This window comes from Empidonax traillii, unplaced genomic scaffold, assembly GCF_003031625.1.
Source record: "Empidonax traillii isolate 1590-97213 ecotype Southwest subspecies unplaced genomic scaffold, ASM303162v1 scaffold300:size811877, whole genome shotgun sequence".
Classification (NCBI taxonomy): domain Eukaryota; kingdom Metazoa; phylum Chordata; class Aves; order Passeriformes; family Tyrannidae; genus Empidonax; species Empidonax traillii.
Genome location: NW_020955493.1, coordinates 676,512 through 698,735, shown reverse-complemented (window position 1 = coordinate 698,735; position 22,224 = coordinate 676,512). Strand labels below are relative to the sequence as shown.

Sequence of the window (22,224 nt, the reverse complement as noted above, 5' to 3'; positions counted from 1 at the left end):
TCCCTGTAGACCTCCATGGGCAGCAGGGGGACAATGTGCCTCATCACAGTCTTCACTACTTGCTGCAGAGGAATCTCTGCTCTAGTGACTGGAACATATCCTCTGTCTCCTTCTGCAACTCCTTCTGATGTGGGAGACCACATGTTCTCACATGTTCTCACTCATCTCTGCTGCTGGAATTGCAGAGGGATTACAGGGTTTGTCTCTCCCACAGGTCACTTGTCTGTAATGTCTTAAAGATCACAGGTTTCAGTTGTTCCTGTTTTCTTTATATATGTATCTCCTCAGAATTGCATGCATTCAATTTGCTGAGAAGGGACTTTTCATTTAGGATTCAGAGTTGTTTCTGCTTAAGACAGTTGTCCATCTTGTTTGACTGCATTTAAAAGTTGTCTAAGTAATAACTATGTTTCTTGTTGGATCTTTGGCTACAATTCCTGTTTGCTTAAATTTTATTACAATGAGACATAGACACATAATTTTTCATTTTGTTGCTCAGAGGTTTGCCCTTCTCTATCATGTGACCTTCTTGCCATATTATAAAAATGTCTTCTTTAAACAATTAACTGTCAAAGTCAAATGTTAAAAAAACAAAACCAAGCAAGCAACCCAAGAACACAAAACTAAAACAACTCCAACAAACTCTCTAGAATTATGTCTGTTTGATAGGCAGACATGTACACAACAGAATAGGCATGTGCACAACACAATCTACTTGTGGCAAGAACTTTTTCATCAAGTTGCGTTTCACTTTGGAAATGTCTGCTCTGTGCTGTCTGGAAGCTCCATTGGTGTAGGACAGTGCTTGAAGTAAACAGAACCTCTGCCTATTTCATCACCAAAAAGGGCAGATTAGAAAACACTAATATGAATTTGAACTTCTGAAAAAATATTTGGCTGTTGGAGTTTGAGCTATCCTCAGAAAACTTTCAATTTTCTTGGCATCTATTAAAATGATTGCTTATTTGTTTAAATAAATTTTTTTTCTGTTTTAAGAGGGCTTTAAGTCACACGTCTACTTTGTGGTTTTGTCTTGTATTTCTGTGATTTGAAGGTCTGAAAAGTCACCTTCATTAAGGTGTTTTCCTTCTTTTTCTTTTATAAGAGAAAAAATGCTAATGTTCTAATGTTTCTTTCCAGAATGGCCAAATCATCTGTAGTGTGGAAAAGTATCCCTTAGCAAATCATACAGTTTCCACAAATCTGGAATGGGAGTTCTGTCCAGTCTGCAAAGGTGAAAGTTTAGAAACACCAACTAAGTTAAATATTACATTTCTTGACACTAGCAATATCTGCAGCTATCTAGTGGAGGATATAGTTTCCAATTTATGTATCTGCTAAGCACATAAAAGTACTGCTGATTGTGAAATATGCACTAAAACATTTGATTTAAATATGCATACTATCTAAATGTTTTCAGGACGATGGGGATCTGCTACATAATTATGTTTTGATTCAGCTAAGAATTATGGATAAGTGAGAAACATAATGAAAGAATGTGCCTGAAAGCCCTTTATAATTCAGTTTATCTTATATTCTGATATTAAAACACTTTATATATAGGTTTAATAAGTAGACCTGTGAATTTTCTTTCAACTATTTCATGCTGGTCAAGAAACCAGGAAGAAAAGACAGAGGTATGGTACAGCTTTGAACTTCAGTGTCCAAGCAGCATTTTAAAGTTCTTTTTGAAATTCAAACGCATTTTAGTAGGGTTTTCTTCCACTTGCACTGTTCTAAACAAGAGTTTTAGAAAAGAAGTTTATATGTGACTGCACTTTTTTTTTGCACTTTCCTATTATGAAAAGCAGCTTGATTTAATATTGCAAAACACTGATTTTTTTTATTTTTATCAGAGTCAAAATAGCAGAGTAGCAAAGTTCATTGAGAAGTAATAGTGGGACATACAAAGTCCATCTCAGAGATCTTCTTCTTTCTGCATGTGTATTCAAAAGAGGATAAAGAGTGCATAAGTAGGGCATATCTTGCATGAAAACTATGCATTGACAGAAGCAGTTTTTTTCCCCTTTCATATGCATATGCACATGTTGTTCACACACAGCAAAAACTTATCTGTCCATTCCACATTCACAGCATTGAAGTAGAGTCCCTAACAAACGTCATCTATGCTGTTGCAACTCTCTACATACCAGTTTCTGAAACAGCCTTCCAACAGAGGTACTAATGAAATTCCTGCAAGATGGGATTTTTAGAGCCTTTACAAAGCTTATATATGGTGGTCAGGGTTAGCTACGACAATCTAACTGCACTGTGTCCTTTATTACTATAAAGGGTATGATGGTATATTAGGGTATGTGATTTTAAAGGTTGTGGTGTGCTTTCAAAAAATCTGGAAAAGCTACAGCTTTGAAATTCAATATATCACATTCCCTAAAGTACTAACCCCTATTAACCTACTGACTGTAGCTAAAATTGAAGCAGTTATTCTCAACCTTGAAGGTCTAGTATTGAAGACTGTTTATTTGACTTAAAGGAAGGGTCTCTGCACCCAAGTTCTTTCCTGTTTTCCCACAGTATCAGCTGATTTAACAAGAGACATTTTACTTCTGTGACAGCAGTGGTTTTATTATAACCATAGTGCACAATTCCTACAATATGTGTAGTTTATTGTAAATGAGCTTTATTTTGCAAGTCAGAATGTGTCAGCAGAATTTACACATTAATATCTGTATGCCCAAGTACACTTTTTACAGAGCTTCAGTGGTCCAAAACCTCTTAAAAGGATGTGAAAAACTATCAAAGTAGACTTGATGCACTTGAAGTGATAAAACCTACAGTGCTTTCCTCCTTAATTTACTTTCTAAACTTTTGTCACCATTAGATTTCTAGTATACTACTTTGTAAGGGTACAATTAATGTATATAAGCTAAGAACATATATATTCATGCACATGCTCAAATGTGAGATCATTAAACTGCATTCATAAAATATTCACAAGAGGTATACTTGTTCAGAAAAAAATCCACTTATTATTCAGGACCCCTAGATAATCAGAAATGTAGTGCATAAAATCAGCACTTACACATAGCAATGTAAATATTACAATCAGAAAGAAAAACGTGAAAAGTCGACTTCCTGCTGGACAATGCTAAAGAATTCATGTTTAAACTAATGCATACATCTGTATAAAGATGCATCACAGCTCAGTCATCAGGTGTAATAGTTCAGAAAATTGTTGAGTTCTCTAAAATTGGTAGGGGTTTTCTGCTTGTTTGTTTCAGGTTTATTGGGTTTTTTTGTTTGGTTTGGTTTGTTTTTTTGTAGTGGTTTTTTTTTTCTTTTAATGGCATTGCAAAGTATGTTATAAACCAGACCAATATTTTAAAGTTTGTATTGAAAATGCTAATTTCTATTGCTTTTATAGCCTTTTAGGTCAGATGGAGAATACTTAATCAATATTACATAACACTCTAAATCTATATATCTACTGAATCAATGTGTACAGCTGAGTTAGATGCTTTCATAGATATGACACCTTAAACGTATTGCAGTATATATTTAGCAATCTCAAATCCCACTTACTATGGATTAGGAGAAATGCACTATATCTGTATCAATTATTTATGTAAGAAGTATAATGAGTAATGTAGGTGTTTTGAGCGGTTTTTGAGGGTTTTGGAATGTTTGTTAGTTGTGTTTTTTAGTTGAGCCAAAAGAAATATGAACTTTGTTTATGGACTTCCCCTTCTATAATTATAAGAAATTTTAATGGAAGCTAGAATTCTTCCGAGTAAAGCCTACTGCGAGTGGAACATAAATAATATGTATACCTTTGAGTGGTTTTGTGTATGTCTTATTTTTTAAAAAAAGGAAAATAAACCAAATCATTTCTGTAAAGGAAGCTGGATCAAATTCTGTTATTTTTCTACACTACGGTGAGAGTTCAAAAGAACCATTACTAATGAAATTGAAGTAAACAATTGTTTGCAGATTCACAATTGATAGAAAATAAAGTTAGTCTTATAAAAGCACTCAGTTTCTATATAGTAAAGTAAGAATATCCTGAACAAATTGATAGATATTGTGAAAATATTTCAAATGAGTATGCAAAATGACTCTTTAATGTATATCAAATACTCACTAATGATAACATGTAATTTATATATTGAATTAAACTTACATATTAACACCTGAAACAAACTTCAGAATTCAATATGCAAGATGATTTCAGCAGTCTGGAATGTTCAAATAATGTTCCAAACAGTTTAACATGATATATTTTTAAGTACAAGCAAGAATAAAATAGTCACTAAAAAGTTTTTTACCCTGTCGATGTTTCTACTATGATTATGAAACAAAACATTTTGTCATGTAGTTTCAAATAACTTTTTGTTCATGACTCGGTATCTGCCACTGCAATACATGTATAGTTCTGTATTGAGCTAAGCGTGCAAATTCAGCTCTTAAATGTAAGATCTCCAAAGAACTATAGTAAAAGCCAGGTAGGAGACATGGCTTATGAATAAAAAAAAAAGGGATGATGATGTGCAGATAAGTGGTTCAAAACTGATACTTGAAACACTATGTCATATGTTGCATTATATATCTATAAAATTATTTTTCCCAGTACATTTTCTACTTTTACTTTAAACATTAATTTTAAATTAGAAGCATTAAAAAGCTTATGATTATTCTGTTGTAACTTTTAAAAAGTCTAATATTGATACTGAAGAATATTAAAAGGTTTCATTTGTGTGTTCCTACATTTAATTTCTGTTTCATAATATAGTGTTTTATCAAGGTGTCTATAGATTTAGATTTCACACATAACTAAATCAGAAATAACTTAAATTAAATCAGTGGACCACAATTTGAAAAATAATTGAATAAAAGTAATAGAGAAACTTAAAAAAAAAATTGACAAAATCTTCCTTCAGCGTTGTGTCCATCAAAATACTTATTATAAGTGTACTTCCACACAACACATTTATTTACAAAGTTTTTGTTGGTCCAAAGTATAAATCCTGTATTTCCCTTCTATAATGAAATTATAAAAGAAAAATACATAGTTCTTTAGTTATGTCTTATAGTATTGTTGATTTTTTTAAAAAATTACTTACTTTTTATTTTACATCAGTTTCCTCCTCAAGGCTCAGTATTCAGGGATAATTTGAATTAAAAGAAGCATCTTCAAATACAGCATTTTTATTGACAAATGTGGCTTTTGAAATCACAGAATCAGAATGGTATGAACTGGAATGGACCTTTAGTCCAATGCCTCATATGTCTCAAGGGAATATTGAGGAAAGGGATTATAAAGAAGTGCCCAAGAAAATACGACTTGATTTATACTAGGAAAATGATTAATTTCTTACAAAGAAAATTCTCCCTGGGGCTACATTTATGTTTTTATTAGGTGGGAAGACGAGATGAAAGACAGAAAATGTTGCAGTGACAGTCATTAACAGTCCACTGCAGAAAAAAATGCATCCTGCAGCTGGCTGCAGCATGTTTTTTATGGACAGGCAATCTCTTGGGGTGTGTTTACATATAGATGTTTGGGATAGTTAAGGGTAATTAACTATAGCTCTAAAATTGAAGCTCAGAAAACATTAAAAACCAGGTGTTTTTGTATGGCTTTGGGAAAGCAGAGGTATAATTTAGTTTTTTATAGTTTGACTAGTCATAAGGAAACTAGGGATAGTGGGGGACAGGATAAAAATTCAGTATTAGGTATGAATGTATATGCCTTCATAAATTAAAATGCATTATTCTTAAATTGTATAGGAGGAAAAATCATACTTTCCTGAACCTCACTGGATTTAAATAACTACACACATTTAACCACACAGAAAGGTACTTTACTAAATATAACTTTAGTCAGAATTATTTTGGAATGAAAGATCATACATATAAGACAAAAAACCCTACTTGATTCTATGCCCTTTGGAAAAAATATTTTTAAAAGTCCTCAGCATTGCTCACATTGAAATACAGAGATTACAGGCCCAGCTTGTGTATGTTTTTCTAACTGGCAACACAGGTCAAGAACAGAATGTAACACCCAGTGAGTGTTATTTTTGTTGTATTTATAATAGGATGATTATATCAATCCTTCTCCTATAACAACTTGTCCTTTCCCACTGGTTCAGAAACCTGAGTTTATTCCCTTAAGAATAGAATCATTTTCCAAAGGACTGCATTTACATCTCCAGGGAAGAATCAGAAAAGACCTTAGAGATACTGCAGTCTGAGATAATAGGAAGAAAACTACTAGTATAACTTCAGCATAGGTAGCTGGGAGCTTTCATTTCTTTGCTACTTTTCCTGTGAAATTCAGGTGACCTGTGAACTGAAGAAATCACTTTGACACGAGGGTTCAAAATTTGGGAAATGAATTCTGTTTTTCTCCAGAAATCAAAAGTTAAGTGTAAAATTCAAAACTTCCTTCACAGATACAGCTAGCTGGCAGTGATTCAGTATCCAAGGCATTGATAAGAAATGGTGATACACATTGAGAGCTATTCTTATTAGTAAAAACAGGATTTTCCCAAAGGTTAGCTAATTGAGTAAATTTTTATAGTATCTGTGTAATACTCTTTCAATGGAGAAAGAAAACTTGAATCCCAAGTCTCATGTTCTTTTTAGTTATTACTCTTGAAACCAATAGCAAATACAGGTGAGTTTCTACTGTTCAGTTTACTTTCTCAATACATATATATGTATGTAAATAGCATAAGGAATATTTTAAGGAAGTTAATCTATATTACTGTAGGTCACCCATCACTATATTTCCTAATTTATAGTGAGAAAATAATATGTTGAGTTCCTGCATCAGTACATGTATCACCAATTCTGAATTATGTAAATAATGTTCATAGGTTGGATAGGGATATTTCTCATAAAAGTACTTTTATTCATATGACTGATTCACTGTGCCCTTGAAAGAAAACAGTAATTATGTCTACATATGGACAGTCAAAGTTGAAGGTTTTTTCAAGCCATATGTGTGGAACCCTAGGTATATGAGGAGGTATATGTGTAACCCTAGGTATATGAGGAGATTACTTTGTTTTTTTTCATTTCTGAAGGATTTTTGTTAACTGAGTAAATCTGTAAAAGCACATGTTTAGATTTGTTATATAAGTATGCAAATATTTTCACTTGCAAGCATTATAATACTGAAAGAAGTATTCAAAGAATTGCAGGAAAATTAAGAATCAGAGAGATTAATGAGTTCCTAAATTTATATATGAGTTTATGTAAAAATGAGTTTCTATTTTTACATTCCTAAAATTTGCAAGAATATATTTTCAGTGCTTGATGGGCTTTATGCAAAGGGTGATTTATGTAAAAAAAAAAAATCCGCTTTAGTTCTTGACAGTGCAAACACCATAGGAAAACCAAAATAAATTTAGTGTAAATACTAGTGTAAATTTAGTGTCAGCCAGAACCATGGTGACAATACTGATGAAATATCCATCTGTCTCCAGTATCTGAGGCCCAACCAGCTGGAGTTCCCTAAATAGATCTATAAGTTTGAACACAGTTTCTGCAGTTTCTAGTCTAAACACTGTAATCACTTCAGTAGTTTTCAACGACTGATTTCTTGAATCTTGGACTGGAATTGTCAGTGCACTGAGAAGTGCCCTTAAAATGAAGGTTTCTATGAACTGTTGCACAAGTGAAAAAGAATTATTCATCTGGTTATCTGCTCTTTGCAATAAACTGTGTCTTCTGAAACCTACCTTTCATCCCACTGTAGAAACTTGTGATTTCACAGGTGAAAGGAACCTGGGTATTGTATCCCTTTTCTCACAAAAAAGATGATGAATTTTAAGGAATACACATGTTAAGTATGTACTACTAACCAAAAAAAGATTTAATGGCCATTCAATTGTAGAAGTTGTACATTGACGACATATTGCAAAGAACATGAACAAGGTTAAAAATCACCAATCCAGGGCTCTGCTGAATTCTGGTTGAGTGTATTATAGCTGCCTCTAAAGAACTGTAATTAATAGATTTGAGTAACAATACTGCTTGGGACAGATTTTCTTTAAGTAAAGGAGTTCTTTGCCACTGCACAACACAGCAATCACAATAGGCAAAATTAGGTTTTCATTTAAAATCTTTTAAAATTGGATAACCATCTAGCATTTGAAATAAGAAAAAAATTAACAATTAACTGCTTTTATTGCTAAACCTTTTAATAATACTTTTTTTTACAAGTAGATGCACAGAATTATTTGTGCAGGCAAGAATGTCCCATACTCACAATAAATGTACTGTAGTTTAATACAAAAGATCAGTTGCATGTCATTAAACAAGCATCTTAATCAGTGTTGAAGTTTAGACTGTGTGCCTAATACAATTCACTGGCTTGTATTGATGTGTATTACTCTATTTAAGCTGGGGGGGTTTATATATATAATTTATATTGGAAGTTATTTATGCTCCTTGATTATGAAATAATGGCTTGGTGAGATCTGTTGAAAATAACTACCAAACTACAAACACATTATTTATAATAGAGTGACAACTATATTGACAGTTTGGCATAACAAAGGCTTAATCTACAAATGAAATTATATATCTGCTTTCTGAAAGCTTAACATACACTGGGAAAATTCAATCGCAATTTTATACACAGATTTTACACTGTCTTGTTTTCTCAAGCTAACATGCTTGTGCCAATAGAGTTTCTTAGAACCTTATTGGAAGACCTGAGAAACTTTCAAAATATTATTTGGCTTTCTCAGCTTCTTATATAAGAAGAAAATACAGAAGGAAATATTATTAGTATATAAATACTTGTTAAGAACATCACAGCAGAGCAATAGGGTAGACATGAGGGTTAAATCAAGACACAAAATCATAAGTTTCTGACACTTTAGACCATTATTGAGAAATGTCACTTTCAGTGTCAGTGCAGAACTGATGATCCCTTTTCTTGGGCAAATTACTTCCCTTGTCACGGAAGTGGTGTACATACATGTGCATAAACATCCTGTCAGTGCACCTAAGATGCAAAAAAAGTGAAAATAACCACTAATGTGCTTGTATGTTCACAACTCCAGTAACACCCTGTAGATTAATTAGTATTTATTTTTCAGTAGGCTAGATTTTTGTAAAGCTTAATATTTGCCTTTTTCTATGCTGTCATTACATCTAATTTCTCACCACTCTGGGGATATTTTTCTAATTCAGCAAGACTGCTAACTGGAAACATCATTTGATGCAAACCTGAAATGTTCTGGAGAGAATAGCCAGTTCAAGTGTTAAACCAGGCAATTTCAAGTCTTTCACTTGATTTGAGATTGATGTTTTCCCTGTTAGCTGTACTTTCAAATGCTGCTGTCTTTGGATGATTACGCAGTCATCTGAACAATGCAGTGCAACATTCCTCTTAAGTACCTTACAGGCAAAAAAGCAATCCACAGAAAATGTAATAGTGTTTTGTCTATTGAGTCCAAGGATATGCTTCAGACTGCAGACTGAAAAGGATTCTGTCAGTTGGCTGACTTATCTTGTAACTGTGCTTGCAATACTTGTCTATTTTTGGTAGAAGGCTGAACATATTACTTAAGTAATATGTTCAGATATATACTTTTATGACTGTTTTTACACCAACAAAATAAGGATCTTCTTGCAGTGGAAATATAATATTAAGTGTTTTTCAACATCATCTTTTCATTTCACTAAGTCATTTCAGCACTAGTGATTTTCATTGCAGAAGTAATCAGAGGCACTCTGATGAAGAGCAAGTAAACATCCCCATTTGTTGCATGGGTGATGAGGCATGTGATATTCTTAGAGGTTTTCTCATTAGGACTACTGGAAAGATGAACCACGTAACTGTAAGAAAGAGGTTTAATGGAGTCTTAATAGGAAATGAAAGTCAGTGAAACGGCAAGATCTTGCCAGGCAAAAGAGTGTCAGGTCTGCTCTTATCATAACAGTGTATGCGTTAGTTAAGCGGAACAACTGCGTAGATTCCTTTTAGTTTGGGTTGTGTCTGTATGGTCAAGCAGCCCAGTGAAAGGAAAATTTTGTCTGGATCAGTTACTGAGGAAAGCAGTCAAGAGAAGAGGTGATTAGAACATTAAAGAATGGAACGTTAAAAATGTGAGAAGCACGAGTCTTTGAAATTATATCTTCTACAGGATTGTAGCACATTTTACAAAATCCAGTTCAGGCAGAAAAGAAAACCCAGCCTTTTTAATGGAAAAGTTACACTGTAATTTAAAAATTATTTCTAAATGCAGTGATATTCTTTATTTGCATCTTAAAAATAATAGAAAATTCAAATTGAATGATAATTATATTAGATATTTTATAGATATGAATTGATTCTACTGAGAGTGATCATGTCTCCACTGAATATTTATAGGGGTTTTTTTAAAGTACATTTTTCTACTTGCTTGACTAAAATGATATGCAAAATCAGAGAAAAATTGTTAATGAAAGGGTAGTTCCAAGTCAGCTCTAGAAAGCAGTGAGCAAGCAAGAAATATATATGCAAGAGAAAAGATCAGCTAGTATACCGCTGAGTGATTGTTGTTTTATTAATTATAGGTTAGGAATGCTATCATTATAATATGACAACTTTGCCTGAAAGTTCTGCATAGATGCATTATGTTCTAGAATGTTAGATTGCGCCTTTGAAATTACGGTAAATAAAGTTAAGGGTGGCTTTTAATACTGAAAGAAACTCCAGCCGATTTGCCCTTGCCCCTGTTCTGACTCCTGTCTGCAGACACCATAGTAAGAGTTCAAAGAGGAATTAGCAGGAACTGAAGACTGAATTAGTGTTACTGAAGAAGAAAAGCAGATCCACACTGTGCATTGCAGCTTTGCTCCTCAGTGCTGTTCTCTTACAATAGAAGTAGACTGGTTTATCTAAGCTAGGTTAAAGGGGTTTAAGTTTCATATGAATATTCACTACATTGTGCAGCTACGTGGTCTGGACCTGGAAGACATGCAACATCTTCTTTCTTGTTTGATGAAGCTGATGGAAATCCTACAAAAATCAGAATCCAAGAAAGGGTTGATAACATCCATAGCTTTTCCCTTGCCCAGCAATGCCATTGAAGACCAACAGATAGGTCAGGGAGGCCTCTCTTGGTGAAACCAAGCAGGTTGTCTTGAATTACCTCCCCTCCCCATCCTCCCCATGCCTTAGTATAGCTTCCAGGAGGATCTGTCCTGTGATCTTCCCAGGCGCAGACACGAGGCTGGCAGGTCACACTCATCTGACTGCCATGGCTTTTCAAATATCATGGAGAGTTCTTTGGTAACAATATCAGCCAAGTCTCTCAGGACTCTGGGATGCACCTCATCTGATACAATATCTTTATATATATTCATGTTCCTCAGGTGCTCACAAACCTGATCTTCTGTCTCAGTGGGAGAGAATTTGTTTCTCCAGTCTCTGCCTTGTGGTTCTTCCACCCTAGAGTTGTAGGAAGAGAGTTGTCAATGAAGAATTAGGCAAAACCAGTGCAGAGTACCTCAGCCTTCTTGTTCCTTGTTACCAGTTTGCTAAACTTATTTATCAAGGAGGGTACACTTTCTTCGGCCTTCCCTTTTTTTGTCAGACATACCTATAGAAGCCTTTAGTATTCTTTGCATTCCTTGTCAAGTTCAGCTCCATTCCTGCCTTGACCTTCCTGACCTCATCCCTAAAAAACTGGACTGAATCCCTATAGTCTTCCTAGGATACCTGTACCTGCCCCCACTGCCTGTGCACTTCCTTCTTGCCTTCTAGTTTTACCAACAAGTCTTAACTCGGTCGTGCTGGTCTTTTGCCTTCCTCTCCCAATTCATTACATCTTGGGATCCTTAGTGCTCCATAGAAAACATCCTTTAAATTTTTTCTTCTCCTTTGTCCCTGAGGGCAGTTTCCATATTAGTACTATTGACTAACTCCTTGAAGAACTGGAATTGTTTTCCTAAAATTCAGGGCCCTGACTTTACTTTTTGCCTGACCCATATCCCTCAGGACTGTGAACTCCACCAGTGCCTGATCTCTACAGACCAGACAATTCCAAATCCTTACAGAATGCTGTATTTACAGAGTATGTCTACAAGAAAAAATGAAAAGGAAATATTTTAGTATGACTAATACAGTCTTGTGTACAAAGGACTTAGTTTTTAACTGCTATAGTTCACTGTCTGCACAATAGGGGGCTACTTTTTCTAGACCTGTATGAGCTAATAGAAATCTCTTCTGTAAAACAGGAGACTACAAATTATAGTGGAACTTGGACAGTCATATATATTCTGTATTGTTGCTAAATTTTGTCTCTGATCACTCAAGATTAATACAGTAAAAATTGTGATCAGTCATCTTCACCACAGTGAATCCAACTTAATATTAGGAACTTGGTCAGTCTGGAGTTATTAATTCTGATAGTATTTGTGTGGTTTTAAACAAATCCGTTACAAAACCATAATCTTCTTTAGGTAGCCTAAAGTGAGACTGTGGTAATGATCAAATACTTGCTTTCTTATATATAAATGGATCATCTACTTGGCAAAGAGATTACACCTTGGCAAGCTGAAGAATTCGAGATGCTTTCGCACATTATGTCTGTAGCAAAAATAATCTATCTACTTGTATTTTTCATAATGGCTTATATTGCAGTCTTCATAAATAATATTAAATAAATATTACGTAGTCCTGAAGATGGAAATGCTTTCTGTAATGCTCTTTTTACTTGTTTGTTAGGCCTCTGCATCCTTATGCATGTGTGAAGCATGGCAGGCAGCATGTAGATTTATAGGTATTCAGAACAGAGAGTTTGTGCCAGAAGCTACGTACTGCAGCATGTTTCTGTTTCATTACCATTGTAAAGGAGAGCTACAGGCATTTTAATGACTTATGACTCAAGCTGTCTAGAAGTAATAATGACACCGTGCATGTTGGTCTTTGGTTTTCTCATTGCCTCGTAATTTATTTTTTTTTCTTAAAGTGGTTTTAAAAGGGAGTGTGCCTCCAACTTTTTTAATTAGTTTAGCCACCACTACTTTTTTCTGTTTTATCTCTTTAATGTCTCACATTCTGTTCTACAATGTCAGCAGGCATTTTCCAAAGATTAGTCCAAGAGGGATCAAGAAACTGATGGTAAGAGCAGTAAGCCAAATCATATGGATGGAAGATCTGATGAAAACTTCAGAAAAGCTTAAAAGATAAAGGAACTCAAAAAGGCTGCTAGTTAAACCTTTTGCATTAAGGTGGATTAATTGTTCCATACTTATCATTCTTCCATTGACCTGATATCCTTTTGTCTTCTTCAGATAAAGAGCCAATTGGCTGTTAAACAGCCAATGAGAGTACAAAGCTCATTGTCACCTTTTACAAGCTGAGTAGCTTCTTTAGGTTTGCACATTTTTTTCCATATTTATCAGCATAGTCAAAATGAAAGGTTATAAATCCATTTTTTAACGGGAATATGGCTGTACTTGCCATATGTTGATGTGTCTCTTGAATGCTGGAGCTTAAAGGAGTTATTTCAAATCTTACTCCTTTATTGCACTACTTAGACATAAAACCAGCATTTGCACCCAGACTTGCATGTGAGCCACCCTTTTCCACAAGCTCAATAAACAAAACAATTTTTTGTGACAGACCAGAATATTTTCAAAGACAAAAAACATGACTGAGGAATGTGTTTGACATGCTAAGACCCATCATGTGGAATGCTTTCTATCTGAATGCCTCTGCTGTCATGATTTTGTATCTCCAAGACTATTCTTCAATAAATGAGCTAATGAAGAGAAAGGAATTTATTATGGAAATCAGTGATAATATTGGCAGAGATTCTACATTAATATACAGTGATGCGTTGAACTAATAACAGATTTCAGGCATATATATGACATGAATATTTATTATATGTAATTAAATAAATCTTCTACATATTATTGTTGAATTATTATCATTCATACACACATGTGCACTTTATACATATACACATGCAGGCAAGCAAAAGGTGCATCAAAGTAGACTGAAAAATCTACTGTATTTCACTGCAGATTATTTGTGATCTAATGTGCCCTCAACATGACTCCTAGTAACAAAATACAGTCATGATTTTCAGTCCCAGACTTAACGGGAATGTACTTTTCTCATTACCCTGTGTTGTAGCGAGTTTGCTGTGCATTTGAAAGAAACAAATAAACAAGGTCTTGCAAAAGTGAAATAAATATCTCCTTACAACCCAAAATGTATTCAACGCTCTCCCAGTATGGTGTAATATTTGCTAGTGAAAAAAAGTTGAATTAAAACCTTCAAAATACAGAGATTTTAGATGTATTGTATCACTAACGAAATTAAATTTATTATTGAGTGCATTCATTTTTTCTTTTTTCTTCTTTTTTTTCTTGCTTCTTTTATTTTCTTTATACTCCTTTGAATTTTATAGGATATATGTAATTTTCACTTGCACCGTCTATATTTTCACTTGAACCATCTATAACTGTTTAAATGAAAAGAAATATGTTGGTTTTGCCAATGCAAAATTATTTTGCAGTTTTAGGCACAGTGTGATTCTTTTTAGTGCTCTTTTTCCTGTATTATTTTTCCTTTAAAATGTATGTTATTAGTTTATCTTAAAAACCTCTGTGATAACGTGCAGTTAGAGCAGAGATATAAAAGGGAGAGAAGGAGAGGATGTTATCTGAAAATTGCCTTTATCTGTAACCATTAGGAAGAATGCATTTCCCATTGCAATTTATATTTCAAGATTATATCCTTTGTGCTGTAAAAACTAGGGATAGAAAAAGTGTTTAGATTCATCTAGTCCATCTCCCTGCCATTGGAATTATTCCCTATTGTAAAATCAGACTGGTTCTACTAATGCAAGTTGGCCAGAGCAATGGAAATCTCATTACTTTTCATTGAGAGACAATTCTCAAAGTTTAATAGTCCTCATTTTTGGAAAAAACTGTGTTAGTTCTGAATTTTCTATTTCACAATTTTATCCTTTTTACTCCATGATGTGTTTGCCTACTTGCAGAAACTGGAACATCTTTCTTCCTTGAAATTTTTCAGTGAACGTTTTCAGACTTCTCTGATGACCTCCCATAAAAATAATTACCTAAACTAGAGACCTTTGTTTATTTTAGTATTTCTCATCAGTCAATCATCATAATTTGTTGTGTCAATGTCTTTCTTGAATATAACAATAGGTTTGAGAAATTGTTTACATTTATTCCAACAAAAGAGATGTTCCTAAGACAAAAATATTGTTTTTCTACTATGTGAGGACAGAAAAGGTGATTCCGACACACACTGATGAATGGTCACAGATGAATAGATATTTCTGTATTTCCGTAAGCAAAAAAAAGTCAATCATCATTTCTATTATATAACTCAGTATCTAAAACTCTCTTGGCAATTGTTTTTTTTTTTGTTTGTTTTCTTCTGTTGAAGATTTCCTTGGATGTGTTGGAGAGAATATTACATTCCTATTTGTTCTGGTCTGCATATTTCTGAACACATTTTATTTTCTGTTTCAAATCCTTTCTTCTCTTTGTGCTGTTTCTCTGCCTTTAGTGCAACACTTCACAGTTTATGTGACAGTTTCATTAACGTGTTTTCTATTCCCCTTTGCAGAATGTAAATGAAGATGTCAAAACTAAATTTAACATGAATACTGGAAACATACCCCATTTCAGCTTCTCAAAACTGAGTGCATTACCATTTATCATCAACCCTTGTCAAGAGACCTTCAAGTCACTCCTTAGTTGAGTTTCACAAACTGATTTAAGCTAATTCTGAAGTATGCATGCAAAAAAAGTCAAATTATGCGTTTACTGTGACACTAGTGATGATGTGAGGGCACAAAAAATTATTAATAAAATGGAACACATTTCATATATTAATTGTGCAAGTCACCTAATGATACTGTGGATGTCCCTGATCTCTCCCTCTCAGACCATAATGCTGTATGGTCTTGTTATAGTCTGTCAAAAGTATCTTTTGGCAAATAGAAGTTAATGAAATAGGTGAGTCCTCTCAAACTGCCTATTGCATAGTTATATGTAACATCAGAGAATATAACTCAGCACCTCAGGTATTGCTCCATATTCCTTTGGGTTTGTGTAGGTGACATATTTCGATGTGGATAATTGTCATTGACTTTATGAAAATCATGCAGTTACATGTGGAAATAGGTCATGCAAGATAAACAAGCAAAGGTGTTGCTCTAGGCAAGTGCAGTAAAAAACCCACATTTTTGACTCATCTCTACTTGTCATTTTCTTGTAAAAGGAATCATACAGACAGCTCTCTAGTTGTTTAAGTGAATGCACTGATTCTGATATTTCATAATACTGATAGCTTGATGGTCTTTATACCAATAGCATCACTTTCACAAGCAAACAAATTAAGCTAGATATTCTTCTGTATTCATGGCTTATAGAACTATAAAATCAATTCTAAAGGATTTTTAAAATTAAATCGATGGCCCAGAGGCAATTACATCAATACAGGTGGAATAAAACCCATATATTTCATATATGCAATCTGTTTCTAAATAGCTTCTGAGATGCACAACATAGTGTGCATTACTCAGTGCTCCTGAGCTGAATCATCAAGTATAATGGAAAGGCTTTGAAGAGGTCTTTTTTAAAAACCTATATTCTTCATGAGAAAAGCAAATTTAGAGTTTAATTGACAATGCATGCCTCCCCTTCTGCTTACTTAAAAGGTTTTCTGGCCTGAAATGATAAATGTTTCTGAGTCAGCATCTCTGGAAAAAGCTGGTGTATGGGGACACAGGAGCAGGCTGCTTTGCAAGGGAAGACAGCTTGCCAGTGAGACTGTCCTTTTAGGACAGTGGGACAATCCCACAGCATCTGAACAAGAATTCCATACCAAGTCCAGTGGCAGTCATTATAATCATCTCCAGCCCACAGGGCTGCTCCTGGTTTTCTTTCACACAGCAACATTCTCAGCAGGTCTCAGGTTCCACGCCTGGGCTACCCCAGAGCTGGCCTGTGGTAAAGGCACAGGTTCCTGAAGGAAGGGGGTCAGAACCCGTTAAATTGCCTTTTTTTTTTTCTTGTTTTCATTTTTTAAAGAAACTGCTGTGATTTTTGTATGTTGTGATGTGTTACTCACCCTAAATCAGAAGCCTCTTATAACTAAGAAAAAGGCGCAATATAATGTCAGTATCACATAAAGGTGCTGATTACAGAGCTCATCTTCTCTCTAACACATAATTTTAATGGCAAATCTCGCAAGTGGTGCTTGAATGAAGTTCAGAACAATCAAGTCTTCTTCTTATTCACTGAAGAGAGACAATATCGCAGAACCTCTCTAAGCATAGAAGACCAAGAATCAGTCCCAAAATTAATGCACTGTCTTCTGGGCCTAGAAAAATCCATAGATGTGCCAGTAGAGCACATCATTGTTCCACCGGAAGAGCAAATAGAAGTTTTTATTCGTGTAGTGGTTGGGGTTTTTTTTAACATCTTACCAAAAACCTCTTGTTAAAGAGAGCAGGTCCCTGAGATATGCATGTTGAGTTTGATATCTTGCTATCTATTTCAGAAGAGAGGATAAGTCCCATCACTGGTGACATCTCTCCCTTCAGAAGCAAGTACGTCTGGTTTTGTTATATGAATAAAATAAAAATCAATTATATGTTTCAAAAAAAATATATTGAAAAATATATTGAAAAATACTTTTTTTCATGAATTGTCCTGGAAGATAGAGCTAACAAGAAGGACTGTGCTTGGAAGCAGTATCAGAAATTGTCATAGGAGGAACAGAAATTGATGGGCCAGGAACAGAGATGATTTGCAGCCTTATAGGTAATCTGTCACATAGTACAAGTCACCCATAGCTTTTGACATTAAAACCTTGAATGTGGAACAAAAGGCAAAATTGTTAAAATTTTTAAATATTGCTACATTGAGGCAATGCTGCTTGTATCAACAGTGTATATGAAAGCATTGTACCTTGCTTTAATATAGGGACAAAGCCACATTCCCTGTTTCCAGTACCTGTCCATGATGCATTCAACAAAGTTCAGACTTGGCAGAGAGGTGTCAGGAGCTGATAATGCCTGTAAAACTAAATAAGAATTTCATGACAGTGGCTTGATAGAAATGATAGGGAAGATGTTTCAGACATCTTTAAAATGCAAGTAAGGTAAATGAAAAATCTTGCAGTAAAATGAAAGAGCAAAAAGCACAATGGAACAAGAGATTAAAGATTAGAAAAACCAGAAACAGTCACAGGACTGCAGTTCCTTCAACATAAAGTCTTGACTCACTACATACTTGTTGGTTTTGATTTGTTAAAGTGTTGAATGTACATGTCTATCAAAAAGACAAATTTCTTGATTGAATTTTGTTCTGTGCTGTATGTTCTAGGGCTGTAGAAGTGTGCATGTGTTTGAAAACTAATATCTTTTCCCATGTTTTTTTATCAGGTTTTGTGGGATTTGAGATTGTGATGGTTTTGTTTTCTTTTATTCTCATCTACAAGGCAGAGATTTATTAAAAATTAGAACAGATAACCCACTGCTATCCTTCTTTCTGAGTCTTTTAGTAAACCTTCATTATTTACTGATATTTTGTTGCAGAAACTATGCATATATATATTATAATCTCAAATGAGATCATAGGATACTTCAAGTCAGAAGAGATCTTTCCCTCTTATTATTTTCACTAGCAATTTTTTTGTAATACTGATGTAAGCAGAATTAACAAATTAGAGCTTGAAGGTCTTAGACCAAGTTTGTTTTGCATAACATTGATGAATATTATCTAAAGTGGTTAATTTATCACTCCGTATCAACTATTGTTGAGATTTCAGAATAACTTTTTTTTCTTTTCCCAACTGATAGGCAGATTTTTAGAGCCATATTTCTCCATTTTCTTTGCTAATTACAATACAGCTCCCAAAGTGACATTTTGAAGTTGCATGACTTTTCTGAATCTTGATTCATATAACGGGACTGGACATCCTTTAAGGAGTATAATAAATTAATTCAATTATAGTTAGACTGTTACATTCATTGCAAACAGTAGAAGTCTCACTTCAACTCAGACAAGGTAGCTAAAGATTCATTCCCAATTATGATGTTCATTATTTTATTCTTTAATTATGTATTCATTAATTAGGAGTTTCAGGCAAATGTAATTATAGCTTAAAACATGGACCATTAATAACTGTAACGCTGCATTACATTTTGCTTATTAAGCAAATAATTTCAGAGGTCGGAAGTGGTTACCTATTTCAAAGTATGTAGGAAACATGCTGTTCTACTGTGCACAAAACTGGAAGTTTAGGTAACAGTTCTGAATCTTGGTTTTTAATAATTCAATCTGACTTGTCCAGAGACACAGTAAAGAGGAACTAATTTAGTATTTGCTCGTATGGTGGCCAGTCGTAAGACTAGAGTAACTTAAAACCATGGTTACGATCAGTAACCATGTTTGATCTTCTTAAATGATAATAATGATGATTCTTTGCACAGGTTGACTATCTCCTGCTTTATCTCTGGAAACAGACTGGGTCGTTCTCTGGTCATTAGCTAGGTAAGATAAAGGTAATATTAAGAACTAAATGTCTCTACATATCTTTGTAGTGGCCTCATTTGAAATCAGATTCTTAACATAACATGGAAGACATATTATTTATTTTTTTATAATAAATGATATTTTTACTATAATTATTCTTGCATCTAAACATTTTTAAAAGTCTATTTAGTTTAATGATTTAATTTTTTTTTTTTTTTTTTTTTTTAATATATAGGTTTGATCATTCTTCAGTTCTCACACGCAGTCCCTCTTAGGTCCCTCTTAGAAAAATCTCACCCTTTCTATTATTTCAGAAGTTTTACTGAAACACCTCAAATTCCACCAGCTTCTTGCTGGTAGCTCCCTTCTTTCTAAAGCTCTTCAAACTTGTTTCATTTGTGTTACAGAGTTTCTGGTTGGAGGAGCTTGTCTTCATCAGTGTTGGGGAAGCACACAAAGCTCCCCTCCTTCTGGAGGACTCCAGCTGGCATGGAGCACCTCAGCAGGACAAGGCAACACAAAAGCTTTTTCTTTTGTCTTGCTCATTCACACTCCTTTAGTACACTAGAGCAGATAGCAAAGAATAAACTGCAGACAAGCCCTCTGGGCTAGTTCTCAGAGAGAGACTGAAGTTCCTAAAAGGGTTATCAAGCTCTGAGACAGGTTGCCCAGGGCAGTCTTTCAGAAACCTACCCTGGAGGTATGTAGAAGATGGGTAAGTGTGGCACTGAGGTATATGCTCTAGTTATGGGCTTGGCAGTGCTGGGTTAATGGTTGGACTCAATGATTTTAAAGGTCTTTTCCAACCTAAATGATTCTATAATTTAAAGTGGAACCAAAATAATTGAAGCTGCTACAACCCCTAGCACTGCATTGTGGTTTTATTTTAGTTAAACTTACTGCAAATTAGTTCAAAAGAATTTATATACCCAAACATCTCTTTCAATTAGATGGAGATGTAGTATGAGACTAAGACTAATAACTTTGCAGTGTACTCTACAGTTGTTGTATGGTGCTACACAAATGAGGCGTTCCACTGACTTAAGATACAGATGTGGGGAAATATCACATGAAAGTTAACCAAGACGAAAGATCAAAGGTCATGGTTTCCTGATAAATAGTTTCCAGGGAAAATTAATTGGGTAGCACAAACTATGCTTCATTTGTATTGTTTTTCGTGGGTTATGTTCCTCTGAAGCTGCTCTGTAGAAAGTTCAGTTACCTGTGCTCTTTCACCTGACTGTTTGAAACCTTAGAAGAGGGAGAAAATTTAGTTTAGGCTGGGAGCAACTGAGCATGCTTGGTGTGTAAAATTTTGACCAGGATGGCCATAGGCTGTGACTCAGACACAGGAAGAAGATTGATACCTGGCAGGAAAGGCAGAGAATCAGGAAAAAAGACTGGGTGGGGAGGGTAGGGTTTGGGGGGTGTTGGGGAAATCAACCAAAAAAGCCCAAAAAACTGAAAAAAATCCCCAACCAAACAAAAAAAAAGTGCACATATATAGGTTGTGGCAACTGATACAAATTTACTATTACATAAAACCCACATAGGTGGTGTTGGGCTGAAAACAATACTGGAGGTAAAGCAAGACTGTCTCTTCAGAGACACCATAGTCTGCAGAATTCCCTTATATTTCTTTTCTGTCTCACTGAGGTTTCTCAGTTCCAGTAGCTGTTCAAATAGAAGCACAGGTATAAAGTCTTTTCATTTATTTGTGTAGGTGGTCAGTCTAAGAATAAATGATGTCAAGATCTGGTCCTGGTCACACCAAAGGTGTTTGCCTGTGAACTCAGTGGGAAGGAGAGTATTTCCTGATTGCAAATGGTGCTGTGTTACTACCATATAGTGTAGGGACAGAAACTTTTCTCTTGTCATTTTTTCTCTGACAGGGGATTGTCCCCAGGATTCCCAGTGCAGGAAGAATCTAGGCCTGCCCACAGATACTTTCTTTTTTTAATCCTCATTTAAAGACTATTTCAATTTTGCTCAAAATTCTAAATCAGTAAGTATTTAAAAATTCATTATATGCTATAAAGTGTTTTATATTTTAAGAAATAAAAATAATACAACATCTGTGTCTGTTTTCTAAGCAAGTCTATTTGGCATTATTTAGGGGAAACACACTTTAGGCCTGCAGAACAGCTAACATTAGAGTTCCCTAACTATTTCAATTGTCCCCTCAGTCCCTCTCCATTCTTTTCACATTCTGCTTCAAGTGAAACAGATGTTAGATTTAGTTGTTTGTGTTTCTGCATGTTTATGCAAAACTTATGCTTTCTAATAATGTTCTGAGTTTTGTAGATTTTTCTTGTTTTAATGTTCCCCCCATACTCTTCCTCTTGTTTTCCATTTAAAAAAAAGGTTTTATATGAAATTTAAATAACAGACAGATGTCCAAATCTTAGAAATTTAAAAAAAAAAAAAAAAAAAAAAAAAAAAAAAAAAAAAAAAAAAAAAAAAAAAAAAAAAAAAAAAAAAAAAAAAAAAAAAAAAGGGAATGTTTATAATTCAGTGCATTGCTGGTCATTATGTTATAAGTTAGTTTAAGAATTTAGACAACTCAGTTCCAATTAAAAATTGATAAATTTATTAAGCAAGCGATAATAAAGCAAACAGCGCTGGGTGGTCTGGGGGGCCAGCGCCCCGCCCGAGACACACAAAACTTGTTTGAAAACTGGGCTTTTGTACTCTTTCGATATCAGTTGTTGAATATTCATT

At 34.4% G+C, this 22,224-nt stretch overlaps 1 long non-coding RNA gene across 1 annotated transcript in view; it reads right to left on the bottom strand.

Moving 5' to 3' along the window:
- Positions 1–11,276: 11,276 nt before the first annotated feature.
- LOC114060946 overlaps positions 11,277–22,224 on the bottom strand; it is a 35,896-nt gene continuing 24,948 nt past the window's right edge. The window contains exons 2-4 of the long non-coding RNA XR_003572007.1: positions 17,935–18,049; positions 16,886–16,889; positions 11,277–11,395 (exon numbers count right to left, since the gene is read on the bottom strand). This is a non-coding gene — a long non-coding RNA (uncharacterized LOC114060946). The remainder of the gene's footprint in view (positions 11,396–16,885; positions 16,890–17,934; positions 18,050–22,224) is intronic.